The sequence below is a fragment of the Notamacropus eugenii genome, chromosome 5, assembly GCF_028372415.1.
Source record: "Notamacropus eugenii isolate mMacEug1 chromosome 5, mMacEug1.pri_v2, whole genome shotgun sequence".
Classification (NCBI taxonomy): domain Eukaryota; kingdom Metazoa; phylum Chordata; class Mammalia; order Diprotodontia; family Macropodidae; genus Notamacropus; species Notamacropus eugenii.
In genome coordinates, this window is record NC_092876.1 from 120,055,104 (window position 1) to 120,070,988 (window position 15,885).

A 15,885-nucleotide genomic window follows, 5' to 3' on the forward strand; every position below is an offset into this window, starting at 1 on the left:
TCTGAGAAGAGCTAAGCCTATCAAAGTTGGTTAGTGTACAATGTTGCTGCACAATGTTCTTCTGGTTCTGCTTACTTCATGTAAGTTTTTCCAGATTTTTCTGAAGGCCACCTGCTCATCATTTTTTGTGGAACAGTAGCATTACATTACATTCATTTACCATAACTTGTTCAGTCATTGCCCAGTTGATGATCATTCTCTCAATTTCCAATTCTTGGCACAAAAGAGTTACTATAAATATTTTTGTACATGTAGTTCCTCTTCCCTTCTTTATGGTCTCTTTGGAATATAGACCTAGAAGTGATATTGTTGGATCAAAGTATTTCTACAGTTTTACAGTCCATTAAGCATAGTTCCAAATTGCTCTCCAGAATGGTTGGATCAGTTCATAACTCCACCAACAATGCATTAGTGTTTCAATTTTCCTACATCTTCTCTAACATTTATCATTTTCCTGTTTTGTCATGTTAACCAATCTGATAGATGTGAGATGATACTTCAGAGTTGTTTTGATTTACATTTCTCTACTCTATAGTGATTTACAGTATTTTTTCATAGGACTATAGTTTTAATTTCTTCATCTGAAAACTCCCTGTTCATATCCTTTGAGTATTTATTGATTAGGGCATGACTTCTATTCTTATAAACTTCACTCAATTCTCTATATATTTTAGAAATGAGCCTTTTAACAGAGACAGTGGCTATAAAAAATTATTTCCCATCTTTCTGCTTCCCTTCTAATCTTGGTTGCAATGGTTTTGTTTGTGCAAAATCTTTTTAAATTTGATGTGATCAAAATCATCCATTTTGCATATTATAATGTTCTTTATCTCTTATTTTGTCATAAATTCTTCTATTGTCCATGAATGTGACATAAAAATTATTCCTTGCTCTCCTAATTTGCTTATAGTGTCACTCCATGTATCTAATTCAAGTACCATTTTGACCTTATCTTGGTATATTGTGTAAGATATTGGTCTATGCCTCGTTTCTGCCATTACTGTTTTCTAGTTTTCCCAGCAGTTTCTTTTAAATAGTGAGTTCTTATACCAGAATATGGAGTCTTTGGATTTATCAAACAGCAGATTACTATAGTCATTGGCTATTGTGTGTTGTGTACCTAACCTATATGATTGCTGGGTTTTTTTACTTTTCTTTTTTTCTTTGAGAATCTTAAAGCATGTTACATACTGTTCAAAAGTACTCAAACTAGCCCAGATCAAGGAGAAAAACTAAGACCAGAGAGATCTGACCTCCAGATGAAATACTAATGTTCTTTAGCCAGTTGAATGGGTAGGACTTGGTCCTGATTTTTGAACCTTCTCCAGTTTTTCCACCTGAATACTCAAAAGATTCAGAATCTGGCACTTGCTTGACAGGTCTTTTTTAACTTATTTCATCATCTCATCACAAGCATCACTTATTGTCTCTATTTTAATCATCTTAGTCTCCAGTTGCTGGGGATTATCCTGCTCCTCCTGGAGGATGCTAGAGACAAATTCCACAGCTCGCTTTTCATACTCATCAGCTTTCCAGAAAAGTCAGAGCTTTTCACCACCACCAGAGACAACAGGGGTAATGCACAGAAGGAAACTTAGGGCCAGAAGGAGGTAAAGACGCATAATAGATCTGTGTGTTGAGGAGAGTCCTGAGGAAATGCTTGAAGCTGAAGCAGTAGTGGCCTACTGGATGGATGTTGATTGTTACTCCAGAGAACATTTCGGTTCCTTGCAGTCATAGAAAGGTTCTCATAGTCAGGTTCATCCTCCTCTCTCAATCTTTGGGCATCTTAAACAAAGAACAATACTTATGAAATCAGGAAAGCTTTAATTAATTTTTGCATTCATTCCCTGTGACTGTAAGTAAGGCTACAGGAACACCACTGATTATAATACAGTTTTAAATATGGTATGGCTAAGCCACCTTCTCTTGCATTTCTTTTCATTAATTTCCTTAAAATTTTGTTCTTCCAGATAAATTTTATCATTTTTTTCTAGCTCTATAAAATATTTTTGATAGTTTGACTAATATGACATTGAATAAGTAAATTGATTTAGGTAGAATTGTCATTTTTCTTGTATTAACTCAGCCTACCATGACATTATCTCCATTTTATAAATGAAGAGATTAGAGTAGACAGAGATTAAGTGACTAAGTGACTTACCCAATGTCACACAACTAGTAAATGTGTGAGACTTGAGTCAGGTCTTCCAGCCTCTTAGTAGAGTTATCCATCTCCTGCATATCTAGCTTCTTCATCTATACAATAAAGGTTATCATAATTTTTTCCACTTTTTTATCAAAGTTGTTTTGAAACTCTTCTGAAATAAGGTTTGTGGAGTTTTATATAACAATACAGCATTCTATCAAAATAAGGTATTAATGTCACTTTAGAATGCTGATAAAGAAATAAAATATGACCCAGATTAAAGCATTTCACATCTCTAGGTCCTAATTCTTTCTTTGTAAAATGCAAGTGTTATATTCAATGATTTCCAAGATCTCTTCCAGTAATAAAATAGAATATGAAGAAACATGGCTTAGAGAATGTGAACTGAATGTGAATTAAATGTGAATTCAAAATTAGAAGAACTGGATTTAGATCCCACTGTAGCCACTTACTAATTGTGTAATTTCAAGTAATCACTCAACTCTTTAGATCTCTATTATCTATATAATGGGCCATGCTCTGTGCTCTCTTGCCTGTTTCAAGTTGACCACTGTGCTAGCTGAATACTAAGGCACTTTGGGCATCATGAAGCCCCTGGCTGCTTCAACCTGATCTTGTGTGACTCAGTTTTAAAGAACTTTAGTTTTGGGGTATGAGGAAGCAATCCCCTTTTTAGTCACTGAACAAGAAGAACCAGAAACTCAGTTGACTTTTCAACAAGAGTGGCCCATTTTCAATTTCCTCTCTTCTTTCTAACTGTAAATAATCTCATTTATACCAGGAATGTAGGGCTCATTCAATATTAAGAAAACCATCAGCATAATTGATCAAATCAACAACAAAATTAATAGAAACCATAGGATTATCTCAAGAGATGCAGAAAAAGCTTTTGAAAAAATACAACACTTATTCCTATTGAAAACACTGGAGAGAACAGGAATAAATGGAGCCTTCCTTAAAGTAATAAACAGTATCTACCTAAAACCATCAGCAAGCATTATATGTAATGGGGATAAGCTAGATGGATATCTAGTAAGATTGGGGGTAAGCTATCTAGTAAGATTGGAGTGAAACAAGAATGTCCATTATTACCACTGTTATTCAATATGCTAATAGAAATGTTGGGTCAGCTAGGTGGTGCAGTGGATAGAGCACCAGTGCAGGAGTCAGGAGGACCTGAGTTCAAATCTCACCTCACACACTTGATACTCACTAGCTGTGTGACCTTGGGCAACTCACTTAACCCCAATTGCCTCATCCTGTGTCATCTTCAATCATCCTGATGAATGGAGGAGAAGTGAGACTGGTGATCTGCACAGCCCTCACTCACTCAAAACAAAGTCAAGTGCAAGTGTTATCATTATTTCTCTAATGGCATGGTCTTCTTTGGCAAGACGCACACACTAGAAATAATTTCAGAACTTTAATTTATTTATGGATTCCTGGAAAGTGAATGGGTGAGGGGAAGAAGATGGCCATACTTCCTCCTCTCCCTAGCTATATGGGGTCTATGGCAATTGTTCCCACATGGCAACTGGAAGAGGTACTTGGCTAAGAGAGCTGAATCTAGACCTTAAAGACCTTGGCTGCCTTTTTTAGCTTTCTTTCATTTTCTGGCTATAGGTAACCAAATAGTGATCTTGTGATGGGCATATCCCATGCTAGAGGAAATGTTGTTAATTCCAGATGTTGGAGATCATGAATATATTGGGTCAGAATTGACTATTGTTGAAGTGAATGTCCATGTTGGAAAAGATGACCATTAAGAAGAGAATTAACCTGACTTGCTGAAAAATGTAGTTGTTGAGCAAATTGTTTGGGCAATGCAAAGTTGAAGTGAAATGTGGACTTTGTATTCAATAGTACCCATTGTGTTTCATGTGCTGATGTTTAAGTCTCAATCTACTGTGAGAGTATATTAGTAATTATAAGTTACTGAATGCTTAAGTACTGTGAATATGAACTTTTTGTGTCTTTTATCATCTCTTTGGTATAGAAGTAATAAATTGTCCCACATATGATTCATTTTATTCACTGAGTACTTTTCATCTATTCCCTCAGGGAAACTATAGATATGAGCCAAAATTTATGTAGGTAATTGTTTCTCAAAGCACCTGGATGAAGACAGGGTATAATTAGTCAAGGAAGATGAGACAAAGAATCTGATCCCACTTTTAGAAGTTAAGGCTTCCCTAGTAATGAACCATGTCTGGCCTTTATGTGTAGATACAAAACAGATAGATCCTTTAGTAGAGAGGGAGAGAGTAATGCCACTGAGGAACCCAGTGCTCAACACTAATTCTCATTGTTACATCTGAAAATGAAAATAATGACTGCCCTGCAAACTTCACATAATTTCTATGAAGCCCAAATGAGATGATTTTTGTAAAGTCCTTGCTCTCTTTACTTTGCAGAGGCAGGAGATAATGAGTGTAGAATACATATACTTCCAGACTCCAGTAATATATTGGTTAGTTTTGCTGAACTCCTTTTTTCCTCTCTGTTTTTTTTTTTATTCTTTGTTATAAAGTATGACTGTCGGTAAAACAGAGGTAGGAATATATTGGTAAATAATGACAATGTGAACAAAAGATATAAATAACATATTTTTATAAAGAAAAATGCTTTCTAGCCCTTAGGTACTATATAAATATGAGGTATCATTAGAATTATCATCCTTATCATTTTCATCCTTGATTCATTTTGTAATATTTTAGTAAAAATGAATATAACCTTGAAGAGAATTGATTTGAATTAGCAAATATTGAATACAATTTATTCCATCACTTGTGTAGACATAGGTTAAATTGTTTTATGAAAGAAAAATGAAATTAAATGTGTTTCCTTAACTAAATTAAAGACAACTTTTACAAAAGAAAATTTATATCACCATGGAAGTAACAAGACAGGGCTTCAGTGGCCTTCTGGGACAAATGCATGCAAATATGTCATTTATGAGACAATTTCAGGCATCTGCCAACAGCTTTTATTTAGAACAAAGAAGTTCAGGCCTGATATAGTCTTTTCCTGCTGCATGCACCAGCCAGATTCCATAGCAATGTTCTTTACGACTTTTTGTCTTGCATATGTAGGGAGAGATTTTTGATGTTCTGATAAGGTTGTTCAAGAAAATGCAGAAGGACCTTCAGTTGTAACTACGAAGTAGAAATGAGGCCCAAGACAGTGAGCTTCCATCTCAGATGCTCAATACTCAGCCAGCATTCAGTCAAGAGCTGAATTTAAGTAGAAGTGGAACTTGCCACAGTCTCCTGCTTTTATTCTGTGACTTGTTAAGACTTGATAGTACCTTTGGCCACTCACGGCAAAACTGACCATCTGTTTTTCTTTATTATCATAGCAACATTGAGGGCATGGAATGCATCAGATCAAAGGACTTGTGATGAAACTATGTAATAGTAAGGATATGGAAGTAGCATGATGTGATAGATAGACCACTGGATCTTGTGAAGTGCTGGATCTAGGTACAACAATATGTTCATTTGGACAAATCATGTTGCCTTTTTACTTATTGCTACAGCAGTCACAAAACCTGGGCTCAGTTCTTAGCTCCACAAGTTACTAGATATATGACCCTGAGCAAGACATTTCCTTTCTTTGGGTTTCTGTTTTGTCCTCTGTAAAATGAGGAATTTAGATTAGGTGACCTCTAAGGTCTTTTTCAGAAATATGATTGAGGGGTGAGCAAATGAAAACTCACCCAACTCACTATATCTAGATGATCTTATTCCATACTTCACATCCTATTCAGACATTCACCAGGAATCTAGGACTCATCCAGTCTCTCATTTTGCTCAGCCAATGTTCCATTTTACCCACAAGGAACAGTAAATGTTCCAGATAATGCATTTAGAGATCATAACTCCTAGACACTCATGGAATTAATCCATGAAAATTTGAAATTCCTCCACTGGGGTTGTTATACTAATTAATGAGTCAGCTAATGAGACTCTTTACCTTCGCTTTACACTTCTTTCTTGTGCCCTAAAAACATTCATCAAAATAGTGTTACCATTGTTTTTGGAAAGGGTCTGACTATGACTCCATTTATAGTCTCTGTTCAGAAAAGGATCCCTTTTTTGATATCCACTATGCTATATGTATTGTATGACTATGTAGGACCTTAACCTGCTTCATTTTTACATTTGTATTCACAACATTAGGTATATTGCCTGGCTCATAGTAGGTACTTAACAAACATTCATTTGTTCATTCATAAAACGACAATATTCCATTCTAAAATCAGTTCACTTCCCTCCCCATTCCCATCCTGATAATACAGTTTTAAGATAAGAACTGAGTTATCTGTGTAATTGCTGCTTTCTGTAATGACTTTTAAAAAACAATTCTTAAATTATTTGTCCATTGTGAATAAAATCTTATGTTACAATAAAAGAAAGCAAATGACCAGACAAATTTTTTTAATTAGTGTGCTGTGGTTTTCATTTATTTCCTTCCAAAGATTATAGGCTATTAGAATGTTACAGCTTTACAAATGAAAACCTGGGGACTCAGAAAGCCTGAGTGCTTTGCTCACAACTGTTGTTTGCTTAAGTTCCCACATATCTAAAGTAGGAAAATGGAAATTTCAATCAGAGTCTTTGGATTATAAATTGGGTGCCCTTCTATTAATTAAGAAGAAAAAATCAAATCAAGTAAATGAAAAATTTTGTGGGGGCATCTTCCAAAGGAATAGAAGCTGCATAGTTTATCTTGGACAAAGCAACAGATGTAGCTTCAGAAGATATTGGTTCAATTCCCAGATAGACGACTGGATGTATGTGTGTGGAGGGGTGTGGGGAGATTTTTAAAGTAAAATTTCAGTTATTACATTGTTTCATAGATGTATCAAATAGGCTAAAAAAATCCCACTCCTAGTCTGCCCCTTAAAAATAAATACATCAGTGATGTTATAGAATACAAAAAAGAAAGAAACATGAAAAGGGAAAATTTTTAGTCTTATATTTGCACTGTAACCTTTTGCTGAACTTGGGATTTGTATTGACCAGGTTCAAATCTTGAGGCTGCCTTCCAGTTTATCCTTTTAAAAAGCTTTTTTGGAGAACTTCAGAATATTACTCATCTAGGGCTCCACAGACATGGAAAATAGGGTCTTCAGGTCCTATGAAAGCACCCAAGGTAACAGTGGATATCAGGTAGAAAATAACATTTGTTTCATCCAATGGAAAATGAAAAACTATCCAAAGAATTTACTAGTCCTTAAAAACTTGAGTTCATTGATTCCTTTCTTCAATGAGGGGAACCATATAAGACCTCCAAACTTACAATATTGCCCTAAGACTTAACAAGTATCCCTGGAGAGAAACCAACTAGGAACTGCTAGACAAACAACCTCCTGATATTCTAATAAGTTTCATAGTCACTTGCAAAATCTATACAGTCCTCCAGTTTCACAGAAATACCATTGGAGGTTGCAATCCTTGAGAAGGAAAACAAAATTGGAATTTCTAGAAAAACAAATCCTTTTCCAATCAGACATTTACTCTCTAAATAACTCACAATAATATTGAATTCAAATTCAAGATGTTTACCTCCCCATACCACATCTCAGGTCTTTATTGCTCCTTCAGTTCTGGGGCAGAATGCTTAATATTTTTCTCTCCTAGTGGCACTTAGAGATCAGCCCCTATTCCTTTTGTCTTTGGAAGGTTGGGTTCTGGAAATTTTGAGAAACTTGAAATTATTTAGGAAACAACACTCTTATATGGATGCTATATCTCCATATTTTCTTATTTTTCACTGACTCTCTGTCACATCTTAGTTGACAGGAGTGAGAGCATATTCAATTGCCATGTCTTTCCACCCTTCTGAATGCCTGGGATAGGGGAAAGAAAGAGAAGAGAGTGAGGGGAGAGAAGCTATTCAGATATACATACCTTCCCACTAGTCTTTACTGAAGTAGAGTGACTCAGTAGGCATAATGTTAATGTGAGGTTAATGGTGGGTGGGGAGAAGAGTTAAAGATCTTCCCCACCCATTAATAGACCTTAATACCTTTTGTTAATTTCTATTGAGGTACTGGATAAAAGGTATGCCTTTCAGCTCCGGAAAGGGCATAAATACTCTGAGGTGAGGTTTTACTTTGGGGCTTACTCATTGAAAGTGATTGTTTGGACAGAGAGACTCTGGATAGTCTTTAAGGATGCCCCTAGCTTTGAAAACCCAGATGTTGGTGCTTCTCTCTCAGGTAGCTATGTATGTATGTAATGGTCAGACAGTTAGATCTGTCTGTTGATCTGTGGACAGCTAGGTGGTACAGTAGATAGAGCACCAGTGAAGGAGTCAGGAGAAACTGAGTTCAAATCTCACCTCAGACACTTGCCATTCACTAGCTGTGTGACCTTGGGCAACTCACTTAACCCCAATTGCCTCATCCTGGGTCATCTCCAGTCATTCTCATGAATATCTGGTCACTGGATTCAGATGTCTCTGGAGGAGAAGTGAGGCTGGTGACCTGCACAGCCCTACTTCACTCAAAACAAAGTCAAATGCAGGTCATGTCATCATTTCTCTGATGGCATGGTCTTCTTTGGCAATGAAGGAAGAACACATATGTATTGTTTGTGGTCAAACAGTTAGAAGCCCTGTCTGTTGGTCTTTATTTCTCTGTATTTTCTCTGAAGTTCAGGGTGTTGACTTTCCCCTGAACTAAGTGAATGATATATGTGCTTGATTAAAGTAGATTGCTGACCCCTCACAAGTTGCTGTACTTTTAGGAAAACAGAACTAAGAACCTGTATATCAGACCTTCCTGTGTATGCTGGGGTGCTTGCTATTACAGTAGGTACACAGGTCCAATAAACGACTTCAAGGGTCTCAATGAGATTCCTATAAATGTGTATGTAGAGCCTCTATCAGATTGCATGCTGTCTTTGGAAGGGGGAGAGGAGGGAAGGAAGAAAATTTAAAACTTGTGAATGTTGAAGTGAATGAGATGGCCAGAAAAGCATAGAAAACAAAAGGTCACTGATCTTCTGATATTAGCTTTCCCTTTTCCACATTTCCCATTTTTTGTGAAAGTCACTACCATCATTTCAGTTACTCAGGTTCAAAGTCTTTTTGTCATCTGCTACTGTTTACTTTCCCTCATCTCACATGTCTAATCTCATCACTTCAAATAATAATCACATGCCAGGTGCCAAAACTTCTTATTTATACCTCCACAGCATATATCCATTCATTTCAGGGAAAAAACGATGAGTATTCATTTCCTACTCTTCATTCACACAACCACCACCTTTTTTGGGCCCTCGGCACCTTTCACCTGAACTATTGCTAAAATCTCTTATCAGATTTGTCTAAAGTCTTTCCCCATTTAAAGTCATCATCTACATATTTGCCCATGTGTCCAAAATACACACTTGACAATGTCACTCCCCTACTCAACAGTTCCAGAGTAGACTTTTGGAACAAATATTATTTCATTTTTATCCTTTAAACTATTTTTCTATGTTTCATAATGCACAAAATTATTAGAATATTTATTAGTAATAGTACATTTTATTATTAGTACATTTGCATAATTTATAACTGTTATATGTGTTTTGGAAGATAGTGCTCAAACATATTTGCTGACAAGTTTCACAATCAAAAAAGTGTGAAGAACACTGCTCCGTGTGACTATCTCATACTATCCACCAGCTTGTAAAAAAGCTAACTGTATATACAAATCAGAGTTACTGGAATACTTTAAAAAGGATCATATTACTGTTGTTGCTTTTGTTTTAAAAATGTTTTTTTCTTTTTTAGAATATAATAAACATGTTTATGCATTTAATTAAGTAAGAAAGAGGATATGAAACATATCAAAGACTTTGCAATCTGAAATCACTTAGAATGGCTGACTTTCTAATATTACATAAAAAAATGTAAATAAAAAATAAAGATATTGTCTTTTTAAGAATGCCAACAAGAAAAGAAAAATCTTGAAAGTTTGAACTGTCTTGTTTCTTCCCCTGATGGACTAATAATTTTCTTTTGTGTTCTTTAGGATAGTGAAAAGTATCCTGTAGTTTGTGTGATGTAACAGTATAGAAGTTAGCCAGAACTCTCTACTCAAAGATGGTGATGATGCTAATGATGATTGTGGTAACAACACCTAGCATTTATAAGACACTATAAAGTTTGAGAATCATTTCACATGTTACATGACCTACCAGCTCCAATTCAAGTGGTAGGAATGGAGAAGGAGGAAGTAAGTGATTCTCAAAATCTGCTCTTTCTGCCAGAAAAGATCCTTATAGAAATAAGGATCTGTTAATGAAGATACATAGTAAACTCCCAGAAAGTTATAAAACCAAAAACCATTCCCTAATTTATAAATAGTCAAAGGATAGAAGCAAAATTTTCTCAAAATTAAAACTGCCTGAAGAATTCTAGAAAACCTTTACTGTGAAATTGTAATTTCCAAGCCTAGTCCCCCCCAAAACACAAATGAAAACACAGCTATCCTTCCGTACAGAAGAGGGTGACTGTGATGTGGAACACTGAAAAGAATGGTCAACATTTTTGATAGTGTGGCTAGTTTTGTTGAACAGATGTTTGTTTGTTTTTGAAATTTTTATTAGCAAAAAAACTCTATGAGGGAGAGAATGTGTGTGATATATTGGGAAGTTTAAGTAATACTAAAAAAACAAAAAAATAATCATTTTCCCCCCAAAAAATGTCATAAGAGAAAAGGATGTGTCTTCTGTGGCAGTGAGCCAGAGAGGACCCTGTGGCTTCTGACCTGTGCCAGTAAGAGACTAGGAAGTTGTGCTTTCCCTTCATCCTTATTCTTACTCCAGCGATCTATTCCTGTGCCCCCTTTTGAGATTTGTTATGTTTTCTAGCCAAAGCTACTTCAGGAAGATGGGAAGGAGCTAGGAACAAACATCATTATACTTCCTTTCAAAATAGATGGGGTGTTAACAAGGTGTCAATCAACAGTATATTAGGAACTTTTTAATAATACCTGTAATCAATCTGTGTCTCTTAAAAAAAAAACAAACCCAACACTTCTTAGTAGAGAAGCTTAATGGAACAGGTGGGATTTAAGCTCATTCCTGAGGATATGTAGTATAATTTTGTAAACAGGTAATACAGAGTCAAGATTTACATATCTTTGAACTATCTTTCATTTTCTAAGCTGTTCTTACAAATAAGCAGAAGCAGAAGCAATCCTTGACTAAATTTTACACTTTCATAAGGCTAGAAAAGTCATTCCCCTTTCAAAATTTCTTTTAAGACAGGGAATTACTAACACCCACCTCCCCTCCCCCACTCCCCCCACCTCCCAGGCCACAGTTAAAGGTAAGGCTTCCATCTTTCAAGGTTGGGTTACATGGTAATTTAATTAACTTAATTAATTTATATTTCTTATATTCATATTTTTCTATGTATGATTAGAGGAAATACTAAGGAATAAAAACTGAGAGTAGTGGACACCTAAAGGGGAACATTTTCAAAAGATACTGAGGTGTGCTTGTGAGATAAACTAGGTTCTCTGAGCCAGAGTGGTTTAGTGTAAGAGGATTGATTTGGAAGTCATAAGACCTCAGTTCAACTCCTACCTATGACACTACCTGTGGGACTTGGGTAAATCACTTAAAACTCCTTGGATTCAGTTTTCTTATCCGTCAACTGAGGAGATTCAACGTGTCTCTGAGGTCTGTCCTAGCTGTAAATCTTTGATGCTATGATTCTAAATTAGAGACTTCAGTGTCTGATACCTTATCCTGCCAGGTGATCCTCAGAATCTTCCTAAGACAGTTCAAATGGAAGTGATTCAGTTTGGTGCTGTAGACTGTCCGTGTTTCACAGGCATACAACAATGAGATCAGCATAGCAACTCTGTAGACCTTCAGTTTGGTAGTCAGTCTAATACCTCTTCTCTCCCAAACTTTTCTTCAGAGCCTCCCAAACACTGAGCTAGCTCTGGCAATGAGTGCATCAATGTCATTGTCAATATGTACATGCCTGGAAAGTACACTACCAAGGTAAGTGAACTTATCCACAGCATTCAAAACTTCTCCATTTGTTGGAACCAATGGTTCCACATATGTATGGTGTGGAAGTACCTATGTTTTCTTGGTGTTAATTATTAGGCCAAAGTTAGCACAGGGATCAGAGAATTGATCTATACTTTGTTCATCTCAACTTCAGAGGCTGCATTGTATGCACAATCACCTGCAAACAGAAAATCATGTACCAACACTCCTTCCACTTTGCTCTTGGCTTGGAGCCTTTCCAAATTGAAGAATTTGCCATCAGTATGGCAGTTGGCCATGATGCCATGTTCATCCTCATTGAAAACATTTGACAACATGGCTGAAAATATGATGCTAAGAAGCCTAGGAGCAAACACACATCCCTTTTTCACTCCACTGGTGACTGGGAAGGCATGAGAGCATTGTCCACAATCCAGAACCTGGGCAACCATGCCATCATGCAATTAATATACAATACTGATGAATTTCTCTTGGCAATCAAAGTTTGACATAATTTTCCATTAGCCCTCATGACTAACAGTGTCAAAAGCCTTGGTCAGATCTATAAACATTGTGTACAGACCTCTGTTCTAGTCCTGACATTTATCCTGGAGTTGTTGGGCAGCAAACACTATATTGATTGTTCCTTGTCCCTTCCTGAAGCCACATTGGCTCTCAGGTAGATGACCATCTTCCAGGTGAAGGATCAGTTTATTAAGGAGGACTCTAGTAAGAATTTTGCAAGCAGTGATTAATAGAGAGACCACCCTATGATTGTCACAGGACAATCTATTCCCTTTGCCTTTGTAGAGATGGACAATGGAGACATCCTTGAACTCCTGGGGGTAACTTCCTCTTGCCATATAACCTGGAAAATTTCAGTCAACTTTTGTATGAGCAATGGTCCCCCACCTTGTAAATCTCAGCTTGAACAGAATCAGCACCAGGTGCTTTGCCACATGGAAGGAGCCTAATGGCCCTCAAAACCTCTTCTTCAGTTGGAATTTTAGCTAAGGAGGGATTGACTTCAACCTGAGGTAAAAGGTCAATGACCTCAGCATTGATTGATGATGGTCTGTTGAGAACACTATGAAAATGTTCAGCCCATCTCTCTAGGATCATGTCCTTGTCACTAATCAATGTGGCTCCATCAGCATTGAGAAATTTTGATGCACCATAGGTTTTTGGTCTGTAAATAGCTCTAGGAAATTATAAAAGTGCTTTAGATTGTTAATGTCAGCATAAAACTGAATTTCATCTGCCTCCTTACTGAGCCAGGAATCCTGTATCTCTCTAAGCTTTCCTTGTACTCTGCTTTTGATGGAATTAAATGCTGCCTTCTTGGAGGTGGATGAACTATCCATGAAATTTGATTGTGTTTAGGTAAATGGAAAACAGTGTTGTGATGAGAAGGTCATGAGATGCACAAGTCTTCAGCAGTAAATGACCATTACTGTTGCCGTTTCCAACTCCATTTCTCTCTAGGACTCCCTGCCAAGTCTGGTAGTCTGAGCCTACTCTAGTATTAAAGTCACCCTGAATGATAAGCTTGTCCTTTTTTGGCACATTGATGATAAGGGTCTCTAGGTCTTCATAAAATTTTTCTTTGACCTCATCAATGGGAGCATAGGCACTGATGATGGTGCCACGGCATTTTCCCAAGAGTGGCAATTGCATTGTCATGAGCCTGTCATTCCCTCCTTTTGGCAGGCATACCAATTTGGTGACTAGATTAGTTTTGATTGAACAACCTATGCCAGTTTCATGGTGCTCCTCTTCACTGCTGCCACTCCTGAAAAATGTGTATACAGTTCCAACTTCAGAAGCTGGCCTTCATTTGCCAGCCTTGTTTCACCCAGGGTTGCTATTTGGATGTCATACCTATTGAGTTCTCTTGCAACATTAGAAGTTCATCTTTAAGGTCTACAGGATTTTGTGTTGTCCATAATTGTGTGCACATGTTCCATGTGCCAATGGTGAGTGGAATCATCTTTGCAATTGTTTTTTTTTTCCACATTTTGTATGTTCTTTTGTGTTTTGACAGAATAGTGGGATTCCTCACCTGCTGCAGTAATCAGGCCAGGGTTGGGTAAGTACACAGTTTTTAGGGCACCTTTTCTAGTTCCTTTCCTCATACCAAGAGGTGAGCAATGAGATCCTTAAAAGACTGCTCAGACATCCAGGGGGCTGCCGAGTCCCACTGCTGCTTCAAGTGAGAAAAAACCCTATGACCTGGGTAGGATTGTGACTGCAGGTTCCAGTGTATCTGCACCTGTTGCTTCATCACTTGCCTGTCACCACAGGACTTTGAGGTATAATAGTAAAATGGAATGGGTGATGTCTTTTGATTCTTATATAAATTGAATTTAAGTGAAGCAGAGTTGCATGAAGTTATCAGCCTCACTCTCTCTTGCAGAGTCATCATAGTCCAGTGGCAGGACAGAGTCAGCACTGCTGGAGATGGCTCAGGATACAATGGATGACCTTGGTGTCGTCAGTGTCTAACCAAGCTCTGAGTGTTCCACATTGCTTGCTTCAGCTACCTTCATGGTTGTTGGAACAAACTGTTCTCATCCACCCATTTCACGAGGGGAAGTCTTTATATGGTTGGGGTAGATACCCTCCCAACTCACCAATGTGTTTGAGACCCCTTGGTTGCCCTCAACCTGTTTTGGCCCTTCTGCTGAAAGGGTTTACCAGGGTGTGGCCGCTGTGCATACTGCAGTTTCTTACAGCCACAGGTGAGAGTTGGGTGGAACAGATGGACACCAAAGGTGGAAAGAGCTCCAAAAAGGTCTCTGTCAACCATCACACCAAAGGTATTAGTCCTCCCTGAACACATCCTACACCCTAGCCAGCTAGGTTGTGCAGTGGGTAGAGTGCTGGGCCTGGAAGTCAGGAAGACCTGAGTTCAAATGCAACCTCAGACACTTATCCTGGGCAAGTCATTTCATCTCTGTTTGCTTTAGTTTCCCCATCTATAAAAATGGGGACAATAATAGCACCTACCTCCCAGGGTTGTTGTGAGGGGAAAAAAAAAACTAAGTCAGCAAGGTATTGTTGGAGTAAATGTAGGCAAATATTTCTCTCTTTATCATAGAAACATGTTAATCCCTGGGATTTATATAAACATTTTTATCTTTAGTGAAGTGACTTATTGAGCTAGATTCACATGCTTCAATATAAAGCATCATTTTAAGATACTTTTTACGTTGGTAGATATATAAGAGATTTCTATGATTTTGGGTAGAGAGGGCCTGAATCAGGTGTGAAGGTAGAAATGACAGAATTTAAGAAAAAATGTATATAAAGGATGAAGGAATGTGAAGGGTTGAGGATGACCCCTTGATCTAGGTCATTAGATGGATGATGTGGCACCCTCAATGATAACAGGAAAGTTAGGGAGGGAAAGAAGAGTTTGGGGCAAAACTTAATGAGTTCAGTTTTGGACATGTTAAATATAAGATGTCAATTGAACATTTAATTTGTCTCATAGGCAGCTGGAGATGTGAGACTGGATGTCAACAGAGAGGTTAGGACTGCATAAGTAGATTTGGGAATGATTAAACATGAGATCTTAATTGAATTCACAGGAGCTGATGAGATTTCACCAAGGTTGGGTTCATCCTTCATTTTCTTTTTTTTTTTTTATACTAAAGAAATAGAATTTATTTTATTATTGCTTAGTTGATTAGTTACTTCGAACTC

The 15,885-nt window shown here is 37.2% G+C and overlaps 1 pseudogene; it reads right to left on the reverse strand.

Moving 5' to 3' along the window:
- Window positions 1-1,277: 1,277 nt before the first annotated feature.
- LOC140507672 (mast cell-expressed membrane protein 1-like) lies at window positions 1,278-14,726 on the reverse strand (annotated as a pseudogene).
- Window positions 14,727-15,885: the final 1,159 nt, after the last annotated feature.